General features: G+C 42.2%; 1 protein-coding gene across 1 annotated transcript in view; it reads right to left on the bottom strand.

Annotated features, from left to right (window-relative positions):
• st6gal2a (ST6 beta-galactosamide alpha-2,6-sialyltranferase 2a) overlaps positions 1–15,026 on the bottom strand; it is a 45,583-nt gene extending 30,557 nt beyond the window's left edge. The window contains exon 1 of the mRNA XM_041950652.1: positions 14,882–15,026. The gene's annotated coding sequence lies outside the window, so the exon portion shown is untranslated. The remainder of the gene's footprint in view (positions 1–14,881) is intronic.
• Positions 15,027–17,560: the final 2,534 nt, after the last annotated feature.

Raw genomic sequence — 17,560 nt, forward strand, 5'->3', positions numbered from 1 at the left:
AGGGTAATTATGTGGTTTATGACCTGCATGAGAGGGAAAAATAGGAAAGGCGGGTGACTGTGTGAACAGAGAGGAAACATGTTGAGAGGAACAAATCTCAGTACATGCATCCACTTATACCATACATACATGAAGCCTCAGGTGATACAAGGTGGGTCATTTGTTTTTTAGATTAATGAAGAGTTTAGTCTATGAAATATAAAAAAAAAAAAAATAGTGAAAAAAACTATTTCATAGAGGCCAGGGTCACAGCTTCAGATGTCCCAACAAACAGTCCAAAACCCTTCAATAGTAGACGGCAGATCGATAGTTTTAGAAGCTGGAACTAGATAAGGTTTTACTTTTTTCACTCCTTGAAAAATGGCAATCAATCAGTCGTCAAAATAGTTGACAATAATACCAATCAATTAAAAACTTATTCATTTTTGTCTGGATTATGTGACTAGTAGGGGTAAAAGTCAAGACTGTCATGAAAAATGCATTTATCGTTTTAAATATAAGAAAATTGTGAAAAAGGCAAGAAAGACTAAAAGCATGATTCCCAAAACATGCGTTTAATTTTCATTTGCCACTTGATGATACATCTGGTTTTGAGTGGCAGCGGGTTTGCCCATGATCCTCCTCTTTCATTCCTCTGCACAGCAGTGTACTGTGCAGGGGAGTGAAAGCTGCTAGCTTTAATGGAGCTCAAGGATGAAGAGAGTTCAAATTAAATGCATTCTCACAGATAACTGCTCCGGCGACCTGCTCCGCTGTAGGAGGCATCAGCCAATAAGGAGACAAATGTGGCTGCTAATTGAGCCAGCTCACGCTTTTCATTCACAGGGAAGGATGCGGATTCGACAGTGTTTGTACAGCTGGTAAAGAGGAAGTTCGCAGAGGAGAAGCTTTCCATGGCTTTTTGAAGTGCTGGACGTTTTCCTTGAGATTAATCGTGCCCTGCAGGCCTTTGTCACCCTACATGACAAACTTTACAGCTGCATCGCTCTTCTCAACTGTCAGGCGAATAAAAACAGGGGCATCAATGGTGACACAGGCTAAATCCAAGTGTCTAGACTTTCCAGACTGCAGACTTAAGGAATTAACGGACACATTCATGAGTCGTCTGCGTAGTGCCTTTAAAATCCACCATTCATCTGTGGACACTGCTTGGAAGAATACCCATAACTCATAACAATATGGATGTGACGCTATACAGTGAGTTTATTGATGGAGTGAAGTTGAATAGCACATATATATTTTCAAAGGCTGAATAATTTGGATCTGACTGGCAAAGGTTGGTTTTCATCAACCTATAATGTAACTTCACTTCAGGGTCTGATGTGAACACAATCTTAGCAACTGATGTAGAAGAGAAAAATGTATTTCTGTCACATTATGCAAAGCAGCATAAATTGACAACGCCATTACTGTAGCATTAAGAACCGTTAAAAAAACCCCACTTTGAAATGAGTTACAGGGTCAGAAATTTCAATTAATCCCTGGAAATGATTGAGGTCTGGAGTCCAGTCTCAGCATATTTTGTTCCCTCGTGGCCCAAAATCCTGACACACTTGATGTGACAGTGAACATGTCACTGTGCGTACGACTGAAGTCTGTGAGGGTTAGGTGTGCGAGTCTGGAGGGTGGGCATTTGGATTCAGTCAGACTCTGTTGAACAGAACAGACTGACTCATTTGACGACAGCAAAGTAATTGTAGTGCTGTCTAATCAAAGGTATTTCTAAAAGTTGGCTACATGGGCAAAGCTGGAATTTATGCCGGCTTTTCTGCAAATCCGAAAGCCCGAGTCTAGTCACCGGTTGGCTGTTTCAGCTTCTGCCAGGTGTGTGTAAATTGGCTGCTGTGGCAGGCATGTGTTTTTTACTACTTGTCTTTTGGCACTTTTGTGTCTTTCTGTATGATTAACTGCTGCTGCTTTTGTGTCTGCCAGCTGCATGCGTGTATGTGTGTATGTAGCTGTGCCATCAACCAGGTGCAATGTGTCTTGGTGCCTGTAATTTCACTTGTATGATTAGACTCCGGTTGCCTATTTTTGGCTAAAGTAGCACTTCAGAACCTAATTGTCTTGGCTGGGGTATGCACACCTGGTTTTCTCTGTCTGCCTACTCACACTAGCACTCTGATTCCTGGCTATACCACTACCACCATTGTGTGGTACTCAACATTACTTTTCTGTCTCTGAAATGGATACAGACTGCTGGAGCATGACAGTACAAGTTCAAATGATCGGCCTCAATCATGCTTTGGTGAAAGAAATTGGATTTCTTTTTTGTATTAATTTCTTCATTAATGAGTGCAAGTTAAACTGACATATAAATTGGATTTCTGATATTATACGGTATATCATATATTTATTATATGGTTATGGTGGTTCTAGTTTGTGGTTCACCTTGTACTTGTCTTGTTTTGATATTTTTATTAACCGTCTGCCTTCGTTTTTTCAATTTTGACCACAAGTGACCTAATATACAGGAACAAGAAAATATGTAAATGCAGCTAAAGAAATCTGCACTGAAATAGAGAAGTAACCAAATACAATGGGAAGTGTCTATAAGGCCAAATTTTCTTAGACAGCATCCAAGATCACAGTTTGAAAGGCAAAGCATAGACTGTGTTTTTATTTTTACCATACACACTTTACTGATGTACAACAATCAGCTTTTCGATCGAACTCTAATTGATCGTTACTACTAATGTTCAGTCTACCCCATTGTTAAAAATACCTCAAACTCCTCTCAATATAATGCAGTGCAGTTCAACAGCACACCACAAACTTCAGCCTCCGAAATTAACTTGAAGTTGCATCAACACCGCTGTACAATTTCAACAGTTGATGAACATTATAAATGTCCTGATAAACAGTCAGGAAAAACTCGACAGAGCAGCACTTTCTCAGGCAGCATCTGAGAGAACACAGTTAGAAAAGAATGTCCTTGTGGTTTCGCATCGCTATCAGGAGAAACGATTTAATAGGATTATTGTTGACGGTCAACCACCTAAGCCTTCCCCCTGACTTTCGCTAGAAATGGCACTTACTTCTCTGACGTTTTAGCTTCTCTCAATCTCAAAAACTCAATGACCAGCATATTCATGAGCAAATGATAGAATCCAGCTTCTAAATGAGGCGTACTGTTCTGCAGTGGACAGCACAGGTAGCTACGGTAATGCTAATGCTAATGTCAGAGAAACCGGTTTGGTTCAAACTTTGTTCAGACTTTGGCAATGACAAGAAGATTTTCTGAGGAAAGTCATCCTGTTCATTTTATTGATACCAGCCCCATGCCATAATCGATTTTGCTCATTGGTCTGATTTTTTATTGAGTCCCTCATTGATTCCTGGTCATTTTCTGTGTGGGGAAAAAAGCTACACAGGTTTTCAGCATCAATGAAAGTCTGAACACAGTGTAAAAACAGCTCACTCATTTTCCCTCCCTGTGCAGCAAGCGTGAAAGGGTTTTGCTGGCTGGGAGCTGATGGGCAGGTCGAGCTAGCTGTAGCAACAGTCTGCCTGTCATCAAGCAAAATGGATGAATGAGAGATTTTACAGCATTCCTTTCATTAAGGTTTACTTAGCCAAAGACAAAAGTCCGCTATGCCTGCCTGTGTTTTGGTAATGTTATCATAACATAGGACATTTATCCTCGATAACGGACATGCTGCCTGGTTGGGGAGCACAGGTACTCCTGCGCAGGGTGTCATATACAGAGCATTCCTGGAATTTAAGCCACGTTGCACAGAAAGATGTTGCAGCATATTGCAGGTATTTCCAACCTTCCAAACAGACATTACAAGTAGCACTGTTGTCATCTTTCTTCATGAAATGAAGCCGCGCTTTGGATCATTTCTTCCTCTCTGCCATGACTCCTTGTTGCAAGTTTCCCGCAGTGTGGACGAGATGCTCAACTATCAGAGAAACATGCTGGCATCAATATAACTGATCATCTCAGAGGCAAACGATTGGAACTGATTCCCATCCCTACATGTAACACATGCTCAGGGGACATAAAAATTTTAAAAGCGTGGCAAACAAACTGGGCTAAAATTTCATGGACGAAAACTAGACTAAAACTATAAAAACTAATTTTTGTGAAAAGAGTAAAACTAAATCAAAATGAGGTGCCAAAATCAACCCTGTATGAAACAAAAAAAGGAATAGGGCAGCCAAACGCTGCTAAAACGACTCCACAACAGAGACAAAAAGATTTAAATATAAATATTATAGGTTATATTTCTTTTTTTTGTCTGCAACCACATTCCGTGAGTCCCAGCATGCCCTGCTGCTGCCTGCTGTAATATTCTCAACGCGTCTACAGTACAGGCATTGCCAGAGGTGACTGTACTGAACTCCGGCCGCTATTTGACTGCCAGGTAAGTGATTGGACAGCCCTTGAGGGAATACAGCCACACAGCATCTCACTGAAAACTGTTCAGTCCACTTTACTACACCTTGCTGAGGAACCAGGGTGGAGAGGCTGTGTTATGAATTCTTTAATCACAGTCAACTTGAAGAGGTGTCTATAGAACTAGCGGCTCTTACCCTGGCACTGGAAAGGAAAGCCCACAACTTGACAGAAAATACAAAGTAAATGCAGAGGCTGGCTCACAGGAACATGTTATCAATGCATGCCTGTATTTAAGCACAAAACAGATGTTCATTCCCAACATGAGGGTAGAGTGTTGATTACGCTAATAAAAACTCGTCTGTGCTAATTAACACGGCCATTAAAAGACGAAGAGGAAGTAATAAAAGAGTCTCACATAAAAAGGCAGTGGATGACCGTGGTATTTAGTTCCCAAAGCCAGGCTAGTTCTGCAAGAGAACATGCTGTCCTCCTCAATTCTGCACACTACATGGCAACGGGATGCAAGTGTGCACGTTCTCTCAAACACAACACTGACCAAAGGGCTTGTTCCTCATAAAATATTGAGCCCTCAAGAGTGGAGTTGTTCTCCATCTAAAAATATAAAGCTGTTTTCCTTTAATATTCACCTTGCAGTAGTTCAAGCGGTTACAAACTAATACATCGCCGTGAGGTTACAAAAAGGCAACAACACGGGGTCCGCTAAGCATTTGTGGAGCCACAGATAGAAGTGCGGTCAAGAGACATTTTACATTTCTCTATTCACTTGAAACATTTCCAGGCCACGTCCCCGTGGACTGTGTGAACAAAACATGAAATAAATGCAGATCCAGTGTGTGCTCCATGTATGAAAAGTGAGATTTTCCAGTAAGGTATTGCATGAGGGACACAATTAGAAACAGGCTGTAGCTTGAAACAGAAGTGGGTGCTGGTGGTGGGTGTATGCACCTTCACTACTGGGGCCCAGAGTTATTTATGAACTTGAGCTCAAGTGGAGTGGTTTTTAGGTTAACACAACTAAACCATACTGTAAGCGCTGGAGGCTGCAGCCCTCTCATTCGTCTGTATTGAGCCAGTCCGTCGGAGCAGCTGAGGTCGTCTGGCAAAACACCGAAAGCGAGAAAGTTGAACCTGGCTCAACTTTTGCTGCAACCCATCGGCAGGTCAACCAGCAAGGTGGTATGTTGGCAACTCAAGTACAAGAGCACAGTCCTGGTGGATTCCTTTGTAACATCAATGCCACATTTCTACAGTTAACCTTGTGATCAATCATTCAATCGTAGTTCATTTTCCAAACTCTGTATCGAAAGATTTATTAAAATGATATCATATAAACGAGGAAGTTGTTTACCCCATCAATCAGCTTTTCTCACATTTGCTGGAGGTGCTTTTACATAGTGGAGTTGGGGCTAACAGCTTAGCTGTGGCAGCTTCTGTTCCCAGACAAAATCAAAACAAGGCCTGTTGGTTGTTTCTGAGTCGCTCCCGAACGTCTCAACTTCTCCAAGTCATGCTGGTGAGACATTTGAGTCTTGAATTGCTGCTATTTGGACTGCCACACCTTTGGAGTTTGATTCCACACGCCAAAATTCCCTTTTAGAGGAATCAGGGAGGCAGTTTGAGAGTCATGAGGAGGTTTTGATAGAAGGCTTTTCACCCCACCTTCAACTGTGGCCACTCAGAACAGGTATAAACACTTTGCACAACTTAGCTCATTTCAAGCATACTGAACCCCTAACTCTACCTGTGTAAACTAATTGCAAGACCCAATAGTGTTTTGATCGCCTGAATTGAAGTGTTAAGAAGTGAAGATACCGTCAATGACGACATCCTGTCCAGTTTATCCAATTGAGGACTGTACTATCTGTCTAATACCACAGTCCACAAACGGTCATCTGAGTCTCAGGATGTCCCACTCCTGAAATTTTTCCACTTCAAATGAACAAATTATAACAAATCATAAATTAATTCCAAGGCAAGGTGACAATGTATAATCAGCTAAACAGCGTTTAATCTCAGCATCTGAACTGCTATGTATGAGACAGAGATCACACAGATGGAAATTAGCCATCTGATCCACACCCGTCTTACACACTAAGTTTGACTTGGAGCAAGTCATGTCTATATGCTTCAGACTTCTGGGCTGCATCTGAAAGGTGCCTATCAGATCAAAGCAACTGTTGACTGCAATCTTATCCGAGAAATTATTTTTTCACAAATAGAATTCCAGTCACCAAACTGTCATTAACACTGAGGCACTTATACAGGCATTGATCTTGTATCAGTTTTAGGGACTGCTGTAACATGAACCGTTCAAACTTAGCCAATACAAGGCATAATATTTCACTGTACAACACATACTGCTTTCTCCTTATCGCGGACGGCGGAAATTTGTTTGGCTGCGGATCAGATGAGAAAAATGAGACACTGCAGACAAGAGCAAAGATGGACTGAAACAGGGACATCAGAAGTCACTTGCAGTTCTGAAGTGAAGCGAGAAATCTGAGCTCAAAGTGGAAGCATATGCACAGATTAAATAAACCACATCTCTCTCCCTCTCCTCACTTAATGAACCCCTTGCTACAGGTCCACCCTGCTTTAGCCTCGGGAGGCTATGAGGTTATTGCCATGTAGGACATCCCCGTGTAATTATACTGCCAGCGTCCGAGCTCTCCAAAGGGTCCACTGCACTTCATCACATCTTGAAAGCCCAAAGTGCAGTTGTTAAGAATAGCCTGTAGACTGAATGGCTGGCTATCTAAGCCTGTATAAATGAGCAACCGAGGACAGCATCATGTCAAAGCTAGAACACTGCAGTCAAGTAGCCACCATTTTATTCAACTTTCTCTGTGTTTCACATCTGGCATTGCTGCTGGCGCTGTAGCATAGTTTTTAGGCCAGAGGAGAGGAGAACAAGACAAGGCTGATATCTTTGTTCTCTCTGATGGATTGAAGAATCATTACCTTTTACTTCCAAGGCAAAAGCTCAGAATTCAGGTGTTAAACCCTCCCTATATATCCTGCCAAGCCCTAATCCTGCCGCTGCTCCAACATGAGGACATAATGAAAGGCTTCCTCCTCCTTTCACTTCCGCTGCTCACCTTCTCTCCATCCCCCACATCTGCCTTATTCTGTGACCTACATTTAACTGTGGTGCTGTGCATGCAGATGTAAGTTCAGACACCGCTCCACTGACTGTTTGTGTCTATGTGTGTTTGTTCCAAAGTCAGTCATTTTAGCGTTATGCCTTTACCCACGCAAGGAACAGAATTAATATTGCATTCACTACTGCATCTCTATTCCATGTGAGCAAATGTGTGTGATTACTGTACTCTGGTTCCGGCTGCCAGTATCAGTGTGGAAATGTGACTTACTACCAGCAGTAGCTCAACCAGCTCCTCAGCACTGGCACCTACCATGTGGAGCTGAGAACACGCTGCAGGGGTTACAGCTCATTCCAGCCATCCAAAGGCCTGCCAATCACATACACTACAGCATGTCATCGCATGACTGCACGCACGCATGCAGATGCACAGCTAAATACAGAGCAGCTTTAAAACCTAAAGTAGAGCACAAACTACAGCCAAAAATACAGGTTAAATTTCAATTCCTTCTCCTCCACAAGTAAGGAGATAGAGCAGGCCACTTCAAAAAGGCCAGTCATGCCTGGTTTTGCTGGACTAAAAATCAACTTGCAGGGGCTTGAACATAATGCAAGTCAACAGGAGAGTTACTTTCCACTTATGTTATGGCATTGCTTCCAACACTAGGATGACGAAACACTCACGCGCGCGCACACACACACGCACACAGGATAAAAGGTATGGTATACGATGTTTCCAAAACTGACTTATTTGCAAACTGTTCACTGACAAGAGTTTTTACAAAGTGTTCCTGAGGCCATGTAGTAACATCCTTTATCCAATCATGTGTTCACAAAGTGTTGAACCTCGCTCCATCCTCACTTGTGAACGACTGAGCCTCTCCAGGATGCTCTTTTCATACCCAATCATGATACTATCACCTGTTACCAATCAACCTGTTTACCTGTGGAATGATCCAAACAGGTGTTTTTGGAGCGCTCCACAACTTTCCCAGTCTTTTGTCGCTCCTGTCCCAACTTGTTTGAAACATGTTACTGCATTAAATTCAGAGTATACAAATATTTACAAAAATCAATCAAGCTGATGAGGTCAAATATTAAATATACTGTCTTTATATTGTTTTCAATTGAGCATATGTCAAAACTGATTAGCAAGTTATCACATTCTGCTTTATTTATGTTTTACACAGTTTCCCCAACTTTTATGGAACTAGGGTTGTACACAGAGATCTAGTCAACAGTGTGAATACAAACTGAAATATTTTACATAAATTGAACATAAAATGTTGAAAAGAATTGGTCTTTTCAGAGCTTTAAAGCAGCCTTACTTGACTGTTGTTTGGTCATTAACTGATCACCATGTAAAGCTGATATGTTATGTAATGTTATGTATATGTTAGCAAACAGTTGCCTAATTACACATCCAGCAAATATGAAGCAACGTTAACCTTCATTTGAAGTTAAATGTTCACCAGCTAGCCACCTGCTTTGTCTGTCTGCTGTTTGATGCTGGGCAAGTAGTGGGTTTAAGAAAGCATTTTCAAACACAAATGAAAAAGCTCTGGGTATAATAAAGACATGGCTGGCATGGTAGGCCATATCTTCCACCTGTCACAGATCTGTTTTTCAGCAATGCAAGTCAATTTTTCACTTTCCTTAGCTGCACTGCCTCCATGGCGAAAGAACATATACATGTTTTTTGTAAAAAATAAATAAATAGGATGTCTGCTCCCCTCTATGCCAGGCTCACACACCAAAACAGGGAAATATCAAACCACGTTGATCATTTGGTCAAAGAAAAACAAGAAAGAAGTCTTTCATCCTGATTCTCTCTTGGTGGTAGCAGGATCTGACTCATGTGGGAAGGCTTCATGCTGCTGTGACACCAGGTCCAGCAAGGTCAGACCAGAAAGTGCTGAAGTACTAACTCCATTAAAGACTGATCCCGCCGAGGCAGATTACTTCGGTCCTGTCTCCCGCAATCCTCCCTCTAACCACAGCACTGATTATATCAGCAGAGCAAAAATGTCTATTTTTGCAAAGGCGTGCTTAGACACTCATTAATCTTGCTCGGTAATCTGAAGAACTACATCCAATAATGGCCAAGAGGTGTGTGGAGACCGAAGTCTCTCACACACACACCTGTCACAGTCCATCTGCTGTAGAAAATTCACACCTGAGCCACAATGCAGAGGAAACAACAGGGTCTACTTGCACACAGAGATCCTTGTGCAGGGAGTAGTGCTGACATCCATACCATAATACTGAGCTGACATTTGGACACCTTAGCAGACACGCACACACCTGGACAAGGCCACTGCACTACCAATTAGGCCCTTTGTTTCTATCAGAGCACAATGTGAAGCGTTCGTATGCCTTGTAATTACCAGAGCAGAGGACGTGTTTCATTTAAAACCAGCACTACTGACACAGCCCTTGAGAGAAAACAAGCCTCTGACTCATTCAGAGTGAGTAACAGACAAGAGAAAGTCATCAGCCATCAGACATCCACTGGCTGTCTAAACAGGAGGCACACTTAAAAGTTTACTTCTAACAACACTGTACTCAAAGCGCCTCACAAGTCACAAGAAAAGAAATGACACCAATGTTTATCTTAAAGAGTAACCTCCACTTCAAGAAGAAAGGACATCTGATGAAAGCACGTGGCCGGGAAGAGTCGAATCATCCTGACCTTCTAAGCACATCCTATTCTGATAAATCACACGGGGCGGCGGTTCTTGATGACAGGCTTTCACGGTGCACAGAGCCCTCTCGACTACAGCCTGCCAAAAGCAAGGTCCTATGAAGGAAATGCGGCTCTACACTTCACATTATGGCCCATAAATACAGCTGGGAGCGCTGACGCCCACAGCGGGCGGGCGTTTGATGTGTGAAAGTAGAGAAAGTCCACTTAAAGCGCACTTCACCGTCCGTTCCCCTTCTTGTGGAGGCCGAACGGACATAACAATGCTTGTACCACCTGATCGTATGACTAGTCACCCTCTCACGCCTACAGAGACCCTCTCACTCCATTTGTTTTTGAACTAGCAATACATTCAGCGGTGTTTAAATTGCTCACTCATCCATGAGAAAGGAAACAAAGATGGAGATTAGGTTTAGGAAGCTGCTGTTACTCCAAGAGCTAAAACCAGCAACATCTGTCTAGTCCAAACACGAAATAAGAGCAGATCGTACAGGTTAACACATATGCTTATGCTTCAAAAAAAAAAGATGCTGACAGGGTTTGTTCGTATCAGGGTTGCACACACTGGCTGCTGTATTTGTGGAAAAATCATGTTTGACTGCTCAGAGACACAAGCCCACTAATCTACAGCTCTATAGCCATTTTCAGACAGCTTAACCTCTCTATAATCTGTCTGAACTCTGGACACTTGCTTCTAAACACAGACTGAGATTAGCAGTGTATCAGAGACTTATAGCACAACTATGAAAGCTGCACCACAATAAGCTGCTCAAACCTCCCATGTCACTGTTTGAGAAGACACCACATAAGGAGTAGAGCACCGTATGTCAACACACAGAAACGAATGCCACACCTCCTCTGAGGAAGTTTACAATCTTGTGAAGATGGTTAATAACCCTGGACATCCATGTGCTTCTCATGGAGAGTCCTGTCCTCTGAACACTTGGCCACGAGTGAGCGGCACAGCTGGTCTTGATGACTCCAGCGCTCCGTCTTTTGAAGGCTGAGCTCAGATAACTGCTGCTCTGGCCGGTTAGCGCGCATCTGAAATTACACCTCCACCTTCCCAGAGCGCCCTGCCCATGCAATCCCTCCTCTCCTCTGCACTGTACTGTTCTGTACCCCCACATAGACAGTCTGGAACAGATAAAAATAAAACTCTACCTCCACATTCGGCCGAATTTTAGGTCTTCATTCCACTCCAGTCTTGTCATTTTTTGAGCAGCTGTGAGATACCGAGTGCTGAATTGATATAAGAGGAAATCATCTTTTTTTAAGTTTAAACCAGCTATAAATCAATATTTTTACATAAACAATGTATCAGATAGCATTGTGACAAAGTAAAAAGGGCTCTCACCCGAATCTGCAGCTGCTCTCCAGCTCATTATTTAAAAGGCCGACCCACAACTTCAAAGTTGGTTCACCCTCACTGCTCTCAACAGCAACATTTTCAATGAAAAAGCTCTGAAAACTCCACCGAGCTGTAACTGCTCAGCGCCAAACGACACACAGGCACATTCAGCATTAGCTGGTGAAGGTGGTGGAGCATTTAGCAGCTAAAAGAGCCAGATATTTCCCTCAGGAGTTTGTCGAGACCAAAATGAGACATAGAAGAGAGGGAATATTGGACTTACATTCACCACTTCAAGTGAATGCTAATGTTCCTCCGCAATTGCTGGATCTATAAATAAGCAACTGTTTGCTGACAAGCTCACCATATCCGCTTAAAAGGGTGATGATATGTCAGTGTTGTGTTTCTGTCTATTTTTTAAAATGCCATGTGATGCGGCCCGTGAAGCAGTTCCTACATACAAAAAAGCAATTACTTTTTTTCGGCAACAGAGAAAATAACATAAAATCCAAAGTGCATTTTCCTGTTCTGCCAGAACAAAAGCCTACTATGGCATCTGAACATGCTGATGAGTGCGAAAATCTTCAAGCATTTGGTCAGAGGTTTCAGGACATGAACAGGAAACAAAAGGAATTTAACATATTACATTAAGTTGTAACAAAATGTGATGAAGTTTAATGTGGAACTGGTTGCGCCTGACAACCTACAACACAAAATCATCAAGCTGCAAAGCAATGAACTGCCACTGACGGCTCTTTTCAAAACTTTCTCTTGCAAAAAAACACGTTCAGCTCAAGACTGGGTCAATCAGTCTCACACTTATTTCTTTTTGCTTTGTCCAGCATCAATTTAAGCAATGTGATCACAGGAATTCAATTAGTGCACCACCGTGGGATTTATCTTAAACTCCATCTGACTGAGAATATCTCTCCTCCGCAGACCCATCAACAGAAATAGCTTCCGCTCAAAGACTTCCTCTGGTATGATGCTACTTCTTGCCATGGTGGTTTACGATGAGACCTGTTAGCCACAAAGTGTGAATGACAACTCTGAGTTTTCATATGGTTATGATACACTGACTGTTGCTAATAGATTAGATAAAAAACATTCTAATCTAACCTTGTCTACCCCTTCTCGAATGGCTGCAGCTGCATGACCACGTGCAATTCCACAATAATCAGAGAGGTCGTCAGGAAACTGATAGATTGAGAATTAACATCCTTGATTAACACACATGATTTCATCACAGTATGAGCTTTCACATACTGAAAAAGCCATGCTCTCCATGATCTATTTGATCATGTGCATCACATTATGTCCATTATGGGCGTCTGTCCTTTATGTGTCATTTCTGCACATGGTAATTTCTTTGGGAATAATGAGTTTTACCATGTATTATGTGAAGACCTAATTTTGGGTGTAACAGTCATTTTTGTCTGTGTATACAGCCTTTTTGCGTTCACACTGAATTTTACTAAAGACCAGAAACACTGCAATGAAGAAAGTGTTCAGTTTTGTTTAGACTTGGAGGAGAAATGTAAGAAAACAGGTTCTATAAGGTGGTTTGTAGGACAAAAGTGGAATACTGTTGGTGTATATTAGAAAGCAGCTCTCCGACACACCTGTACTCTGTCTGCACACGCGGGGGGGGCATTTGATACAATATATATCCAGCTGCAGAGACAAAGAGGTGCCAGCCAGTGTGCAGCTGTAATTAGATAGTTATGTGTAAAAGCAATAACCCAGATGTTCTGTGAGCCTTTCACACATTGGTGGCAGCACATTCATAATGGATCCTTAGAGTGGGTAGCAACGTCTATAGTTCTCCTACTTTAAAAGAATATGTTCTGGCGTAGAAAGGACAAATAATTTAGCTTGAGTTTACTATAGTGTGCGTCTTTTCAGCTATGCTCTGGTGTTTGAACACACTGTCCACTAAATTCAACTTTTGTCCTTGTCACAAACTCTAAAAAGCTTTGAAAAACCAGAGAGCACATAACTATTTAGCAGCTGCACACACAAACAAAATGACACTTTTCTGACGCAATGTCACTATAACCTGGAGAGAGGCTTTGTGTTTTCTTCTCCATGCTGTTTATGCTGCAGAGAGAAATTACAAAGAACAGAGTGCTGCCTTTGATTCCAGTGGACTAACGTGAAGTACTTTGTGTGTGTGTGCATGTGTGTGTGTTGTTATTGTTGAGTTTCAGTCTTCTCTGACCTCCACCTCTCTTGAAGATGTGTTTTGGTGACAAAGCCCCAACAGCTCTGACTGACAAAGCTCGACTTTCACACGCTGCTGATATCAGACAACTCACAGCACTTCAAAAGGCAACACACTCCATACCCCCCCACACACACAAGGGAAAAAAACACCTAATCGCCATTGACACTTGCATGTTTCCTTCTGCTTTTCGATGTTTTTGTTGCCCTGCATTGTGTGACATGAAGGCGATTGGAGAACATAACACTTTCTTTATAATCTAAAGCACTTGGTCCGAGAGCTGAGATGGTATCAGGCTGTCAGTAATTAAATTGCTTCAAACAAAAGCCTGCTACAGTTGAGAAGCAGTGCAGCTGTGGATATGAAAGTGCAGTGATGAACACATTTCAAGGAGCAGCCAGTCAGACCTTCAACGATGCAACTAAAACGAACATTCTGAGCACAAGAGCAGGTAATTTCCATCATGACAAAAGAGTAACAGACTTAGTGCATGCAAGAAATATTACAGGAATTTTCATGGTGTCTCTGTCTCAGTGGGTTATAAAGGACATGTTATAGTGTCTGGGTCTGGGTTCCCTGTTTTGTATGAGGTGACACCATGTGCACGAAGCTGTTCAACAATAACTGAGTGTCAGGGGAACAATAAACCTCTGCATCTTTCCAAGTTGTAGAGCAGCGTGCAGGCCTGGCTTCACTGTGAGCTGTGAATGAACTCAGATTCTTCATTGTGGAGAAACCTGATCTTATTAAAAAGGACTCAGCTCAGGAAAGCATCATTAACTGATAAACAGTGAACTCTGGTGCATGTGTCAATGCTGCTCATGTTGATTAAAACGATTTTTTTGTAGGGGGGGGGGGCGTAATTAAATCTTCACAGAGCCGCGCCGAAACTAAATGTGCTGCCTTTAAATGAGCTTTCTGCGATGGTGACCGTGATTCGCCAAAGTAACGAAAGAACAAAGGATTTTGTTCGCTTTCATCGGCAGGTTTGTGCCATCTTCAATGCCGGATCGTTTAAACCAAACATCGTGCATGCACATCCTCCCCCTGTGCAGCTCCGCGTCCTGCACAAAGCGCTCTGAAGCAGCAAATGCGGGTCTGTATGAAAATGCTGCGGAAAGCGAACAAAGCCTTACCTAAAAACTGTGCCGGTCCTCACTGGATGGTTCTGCTGCTGCTGCTGTCCGGCGGTCCATTTCGCTCCTGTTCGTCTTGTTGCACGGCAAGCATGCGGCTCGGTTTGGCTCGCCTCTGCTCCCGGAGAGGACATCCACATCCACACCGAGCGGAGGGGCTGTGTTGTCCGTCACACTGTTGCTGGCCTTTTTCTCTCATCCACATCTGAGTTTGAGGGGCGGAGTCAGCGAGGGCTGATTTTTACAGAGAGGCAACGAGGTGGCTTGTTCGCCTGGAGGGAAGGAAAGGAGGAAAGGGGAGGAAGGAAAGGAGGGAAAGGTGTATTGATGTTGAATTTGATACCTTTCTGGCAGTAACGGCCGGTGTGTCAAAGGGAAAGAGGAGGGAAGGATGGAGGGAAAGGCACATTTAATACACATTTGATTAAGTCCCACCAGGACTGTCCAATTCAAAGCAGAGGGACATTTTTGGGGAATCAGCCAACACTCCTTGCTGAAAGCTAGATGAGAACATTAGTATCACAGTAACGTCTATTCTGTGAAGCTACAGCTAGCAGTTGATTAGCTTAGTTTAGCTTAGCTTAGCTTAGTTTAGCATTTGTTTTCTTCAAATGGAACGTATAAGGTCATGGTTATGCCACAGGAAGTCATAAAGATGATATACTTTGTGTTCAAGTGGTCAAGTAGTGAGAAAAGCGCTGCTAGTCAACAGCTACAAATACCGCTGCTGTCTAGAAGTCACCAAGGCTAACAATTTAGCAAGCTAGTGACAGAGGCAAAAGATGAAACATCAGACATATTATAAAGTTACAAAGAAAAACTCTGTACAACCTTACCTTTCACCTAAAAATCTAATTCTTTGGTCTCCGCCATTACTGGAAATGTCACAACTTGTGAATTTGGAGATTTCAGGAAAGTTCCACCAAGGAGGTTGTGAGTACCACAAGAGAGGGGTGTTCATACGGTTTCCATGGTTTCCTGCTAACTGCTTCTAGCCAAGAATCAAACTTTCTGTAAAACAGCAAATTGTTGCTTTTTACATTTTGTTTTTTGTCCAGATTAAACAGATGATAATATGTTAATTGGTTATCATTGTAAGTGATGGTAGTAGTGATGGATTTTGTTCCCTTAGGAAACAAACAGGCTAGCAGTTTCTCCCTGTTTCTACTCTTAAGCTAAGCTAACAGACTACTGGCTGTAACCTTATACAGTATATACCAAACAAATTCTCGGCAAGAAAGCAAATAAGCTCGTTTCCCCAAAATGGTGTAATGCCGCTTAAAAGAAACAAACCTGCTTTATCGAAAGTGCTCTAAACCCGTGATTCCCAAACTTTGTGGTGTGACCCCCTCACCATGAAGGAGTCTCAGGTTATTCTATTTGAATGATTGTTCGAGGTGAGAGGGGGCAAAACCTGCCAATACTTAAAAAAGTTTTTTCTTCTTTTTTGTCATATTAATCATCTTGCAACGCCTCAGATTCATCTTGTGACCCTTTGGAGGAACTGTGGACCCCAAGGTTGGAAACCACTGCTAAACAGATCCAGACTGCTTTGCTGGAAAGTGATGACCAAAAATGGAATTAATGAACCTGAGCATTTAAAAAAAAAACTTTATTTTAGCATTTTCTTTTTACCCTTACCATCACACCAAATGAAATGGCCCGTGTTTACTTGCTTGCCATAGGTAAAATGCTATGCAAAATGCTAGTACCTAAAATAACGACTCATGGATTAGGTTCCCAGATCCTGTCAGAAGCTTATCCTGAACATTTTTAAAGCATCACTCACACAACACACCCAGCGTCACATTCTTAACCTGCAAGCAGATCATCAAGTTAAAACAAGTCAAATACCAGTAAAAAGAGTGTTTTGTGAGGTTTCATACTGTACATGATCAGCGGGTGAGTTTCATAACTTTGGTGCAGCTAGTGAGAAACTGAAATCTCTGTCGCCATACAGTGGAGTCTCAGAGGGTCTCAGGTGTCAAGCAGGGGATATGGGAACAGAAAACTAAGCCGTTTTTAGACTTTGCACTTTTGTATAAACAAATATCAATGAAGTTTCAATTCTGAGAGAGCCAAAGACGGGTGGCAAGACGTGGGTAATGTGGTCCCTTTGGTCTTAAAAAAAGCTTTGCTGCGATGCTTTGGGTCAACTGACAGGATCATTACAGGTGGAGGAGGAAATGCATCATTTTAAAAGGATGAAGTATATAATCATGTGTTGATTTTGACAACTATAAAAAAGCAGAGTGGATTTTGTTACCTTTGGACAGCGCCAGGCTGGCTGTCTCTTTCCGCTTCATGTCTTTTTGCTAAGCTAAGCTAAACAGCTGCTGGCAGTAGCTATTGCTTTAAAGTCGCTGGAAAATGGAAATCTACAAAGCTACAATTCCAGGACAACTTCACAAAATCCATCCGCTGATTTCATAGATCCAAAACAGCTACTTAATGGACTTTGAGGTGAGACTCTTTTGTTAAATGTTGTGTTCATAATCAGTCTGTTGCATTGAAGTCAAATATCCCTGTTTGACTAAATCCTGTAAAGGCCTTTAGTTGGAGCAAAGAAACTGTTAAACATACATATTCATTTATAGTGTCGATGTTTTTCTGCATAATAAATGTGAGAGTGTCCGTTCAAGAGAGAGACAGAGAGTGAGTGAGTGGGTAGTTCGAGGT

This window comes from Chelmon rostratus, chromosome 13 (genome assembly GCF_017976325.1).
Source record: "Chelmon rostratus isolate fCheRos1 chromosome 13, fCheRos1.pri, whole genome shotgun sequence".
Taxonomy (NCBI): Eukaryota; Metazoa; Chordata; class Actinopteri; order Chaetodontiformes; family Chaetodontidae; genus Chelmon; species Chelmon rostratus.